Genomic DNA, 5,156 nt, shown 5'->3' on the forward strand with positions numbered 1-5,156 from the left:
TTCCCATTTTGCTTGTGATCCTAAGTTATTTGGTGCCTCTGCTGAGGCTAATCCTAACCTAATTCTCATAAAAATAAACACAATGCTGTTAGAGTTCACAACCTCTAGGTATCCCAGTTGCATACTTGGGGCTAACACTGTTCTTGCGGGAGGACACAGCCTATGCAGAGTACCAAAGTCCTGGGAAGACGTGATTTGGAGTGCATGCAGCCCCACAAAGCTACCATTAATGAAGAGGGTGTTGAATTAAATCTTATAACCCTGGATTAAGAATCTACTTCCACACCATGTTGCAATGTTCTTGGAAGCTGCCATTTATTAGATGCTTACCATCTGCAGCAGTGAGTTAAGCGTTTCTTTAGTGAACGGGGTTTCGCCTGCTTCATTCACATCTGCTCCTTCACTTCTGAGACCTAGAGTATACAGAGGGAGAGGAAGCAAAGTTAGTTCATAACGGCAGAGAGAATTTATCAACTATTAGTTGTCCCCCCCAATTAACAGTTACAGTCCTAATGATTACCTAAATTTCAAAAAGGCAATATCAGATATGAAAACCCAAGAATTCATATTAAAATTGAAACTTTTGATTGCCGTTTGGTCAAAGAACAAGACAAAATATGAAAAGCGCACTAGCTTAGGAGTCAGAAGACCTGCATCATGTACTCCCTGCGGTTTCAGCTTCACCTGTTCTGTGGGGATGACACCTGCTTTATCCACCTGACGGGGCTGCTTTAAGCATCAGTGAAGCGATGGACATAAGTGTTCTTTGCTAACATGAAAGTACACGGGTCTTCAAAACGTTCATGGGAAGATTCATATCATCTTTTAATTCCATTTTTCCACAAACTTTTTGAAGTGCCCTCATACTTTGCAAAATATTTGAGTAATTCACTTTCCTGTTATATGTATAGAAAATATAATACACTTTTGAAATAATTTTTTATTAAAAACATGCAAAAGGACTGCTAAAAGATTTCTAATAAAATTTTCTAGTTTTTACCAGAAACATAAATCCATCTGTAAAATGGAGGGGCTGCAAGATAGCAGCTGCCCACAGAAAAAGACAACAGAAAGCTCAAAATCTGGCAGCAGGGATAGCACTGCAAATATATGAATCTTTCTAAGAAAGTTTGGGACAATGTGATTCACAATTTTTCACAAGACCCAGTTTAAATTTAATTGCTGATTTTTAAACTACAAAGCAGCAAAATATTCATGCAAGCAGAGCTATTTATTGGCCACCCCAGGGCACTTGTCCTTAGATTGGCTCCTTCTTGAATCTTTACAATGTTTTTGGACACCTGTGAAATTGTGAAGGCAAAGGAAAACATCTGCTTACACTCATGCCTCTGGGTCTTATGAGCCAATTTTATTATTAAGATTGTTATCGTAGTAGGACTTAGATGAGACCACAGATAGATGACATGGTAAATTGGATAGACAAAGTATTATTTTAACTGAGATCATACTAACTCATTGATGATAATTGCTAATCCAGTGAAGGGCCCCTATGTGGCTACATACCTGAGGCCCAAAATTACTTAAATAAGGCCAGAGTAATTAAATACAAGCCTCAGTATGAAGTAGAAACAATTCTTTAAGACAAAGTTTGGATATACATGAATTTCTCTAAGAAAGATTGGGGGAAAGAAACCCATAGTTCTTTACAAGGTTCAGTTTAAATGAAATCATAATGACTTCTTTTCTAAACAAAGTTTGTAGTCTAAGAATAGTCGTGCAAGCATCTTATTTATTAAGAAATCACAGAGGGAAATATAATTGAATACTTCTCTCTGTATTGAATCAATCTTCCCTCCTCTCTATCTCTTCATTTGTCCACTTCTCCCTTCATCCTATTTTTTTCTCTTTTTTGCTGAAAAGCAACCAGCTTATCTGTAAATAAATAGGAAACAATATAGACTGGATAGCCAACTTTCCATATTTTTGTGTGTGTGTGCATGTCTCCATTCTGTACCACCCCCTCTGCCCTAACGGTAGTGATGTAGGGAGGGAAGGTTTTATTTGATCAGGTCAAAGATGACAATCACAGGACAGTATTATTCTTTGGTATGACAGAAAACACAAAAGCAGAGGCTACATACCTAACTCATCCACACATACCACCACCATCAATAGGTATACTACCACAGTGGCCTCAGGCAGCTGATTTTTACAGGTATTCTGCTCTCCACCCACTTCTCTATCCTGATGACCCAGTTTTCTTTTCACTACTCATCCATTCCTTGTAGTTTTGTCTTATCTGTTTGTAAATAGGAATCAGCTAGATTCTATTAATCAAATTAACCTGAATGTTGTAAGGATCAAATAAAATCATAACATAAAGAATATTTTATTATATAACTGGCCCAAAGAAAGCACACAATCAATGTTAACTATTTTTAATATTGTGAGGGTGAGAAACAGTCTATGCAAGGAACCAAGCAGGGTACCAGGCATAAGTAGACATTCAAAAGGGCCTGGGTTCCTCGGAATGCCGATCCTTTCTTCCTCTTTCATAGTTCAGTGTTAGAAGACGTGAATAAACAAGATCACTAAACAGCAACACTTGTAATTCACGTGAACAAAGAAAATCATCAGAGAACTTCATTGTAAAAACACTCAAAAGGATCTTTTTTAGCAAAGAAGATGATTCGGATTCAACCTATTGCTATTCTGGATAATGCTGGAATTACTCCAGCATAATCACTGGATAGGTTGGAGCTTGTGGTCAGTTGTATGATATTTTCAACAGGCATGAGAAAAAAACAGTTCTAATATGGAAATAATTAAATTTTAACAGTAGCTGAAAAAAACAACTTATTCCTTTATCTCTTCAGGAGGAAAAATTGTCTTTTCGTTTGACAAATACACATAACAAATGACAAATGCCTTGTTTATCTTCTATTATATGAAATTAAAGACTTGGTACCATTTGCATTATGGTGATAATTCTTCTAAAAGCCTTTTTATTGAGAAATATTTCAGATATCTTTTAAAATGTAGAGCATTTGAGCCCTTGGGTATATACTACTCAGTTTAGGAAGTAAAACATTACAAATGTAATTGAAGCCCCCAATGATTCATTTCTCAATTCCCCTTTCCCCTACATCACGAGGTAATGACCAAACTGAATTTCAGGTTATTTATTCACATGGCATGCATTCTTCAAGGCTACTTTCTCATGCCAAGTTAAAAGGGCTAGTCTTCTATCAATCTTCAGTTATTATTCCCTTTGTGCCTATGAGTGGAATTTATGATGTGGCACACTTTAATGATACCATAATTAGTTAATACTTTTTTATCAAATCAAAAGAGGGTAAAAATGCCATTTTAAGGCCACAACAACTGTAAAGTGTGATGTCCTTTAAAAAAATCATGTCAAGGATATCTAAAAACATGAGAAGAAAAACCTTTATAGATGGGGGAAGAATTCCAGACTTGAATTTCGGCAATATGGAAAACTACATATAGAAATTCTCCTGCTAGATCAACTGGAAATGCTGGGGGAAATTACACAAACTTAAAAAATGCGAGCTGAGCTCATACAACAGAAAAATACCCAGATTCTAGGAATAATGAAACAACTGAAAACTGGACTGGCAAATGAGTAGCCTACACTTTGTTTGCCTCAATGGTGGGTGGTGATAGGGGATGCAATCTAGGAATTTGGTGTGTAAGGGAAGGATAGTAGATGAGAATTTAGCTCTTGCAAGGTAGCAAATTGGAACTAAGATATCCACACAAAACTGAAAGGGTTAAACTCTTGGTTGGAGCGGGGGAAACACCTGCCCATCAGCAAAAGAAAACAATAGCCAATAGGGAAAGTGGTCTGTTCAATGCTTGGGCTCTTGCTGAGGAAGACAAATCCCTTGAGAATGCATAATACAGGCCTGCACAACATGTAGGACTGAATTTATGTTCAGTGTGGTCTAGGAAGCCACAAGTCAAAAAATTACATAGAAATGGGTCCCAAGCCAGGGATCCCCATAGAGTGCACATACAGAAGAAAACCCAAAACTGTTCTGGAAGAACATTCTTAACTCAGGCTGCACGGGAGTTTTACAGATGAAGCCCTGTTGAAGATAAGCTCACAATCCAAGGTTTAAAACACAAGAGAAAACAATCCACAGTGGCCGGATTCAGCAGCCAAAAGACAGCAGCAACACCCAAGAAACTCACATAATAAAAATGTCTGATAGAGACCACTAAGTAATTATGACTAAAAGAGTTATCACGTATTTTAATTAATTAGTCTAAAATCTCCTAAAATTTTGGTAACTACTACAAATTCTTCATTCCTTTATGTTCATAAAAATGAAAAATGAGTAAGCAGCTGTTAAGAGAAAGATTAACAACTGTACTGTAGGGGAAGATCAGGGAAAAAAACAAAAATAGGAAACCGAATTAGCTTCTATTGACTTATTTTGGTACCATGTAATAATATAAAGTTATGAATGCACTCAACAGCTACTATAGGAAAATGCCTCCTTTCAGAAATGTGTAAATTGAGGCTCTTTCCTCAAAAGTGCCTACAAAACCACTATTACCTATTACCTATATAGGATCTGGACGATAGCTAACATGGTAGTTTGAAAAGTTAGGAGTCGTGGTGGTGAAAAAAATATTATGCTCATCTTTACATATCCTGTATCTATTTGTAATGCTTTACAGATTAATGATCAATACATTCACCATTGCCCCATTAGTTTATTTATTCTTCTAAGGTACCCATATAATAATAGACACCTATGTAAACACTTTAGCATGATATTAATATCTGTTTGTTGGTTATGTTTAACCTAAACTTAAACTTTCTGTCCACTCACACATAAGCAGTCAGTGAATTCTGCCTCTTCTATGTATTTGGTCATTCCTTGCCACTTCCAATACCACGTTCCTGTCTGGCCTTTCATCACATCACAATTGGGTTTTTCACTTAGTCATCAACACTTTATTGTAAACTTACTATGTATCAAGTACTGTTGTTCCAAGTGCTGCATTATTAAAATAGTTATAGTTTCGGATTCTGTCTTTACTGCCCCTAGCGCTTGCTGCCCCAGTTGAATCTTACTGATTCAACCTTCTTAAAAGATGTATCATTCACCTATTCAGAAACTCTTCAATGGATCCCTGAAACTTAGACGATATAGGCCAAA

The sequence above is a fragment of the Cynocephalus volans genome, chromosome 9, assembly GCF_027409185.1.
Source record: "Cynocephalus volans isolate mCynVol1 chromosome 9, mCynVol1.pri, whole genome shotgun sequence".
Lineage (NCBI taxonomy): Eukaryota > Metazoa > Chordata > Mammalia > Dermoptera > Cynocephalidae > Cynocephalus > Cynocephalus volans.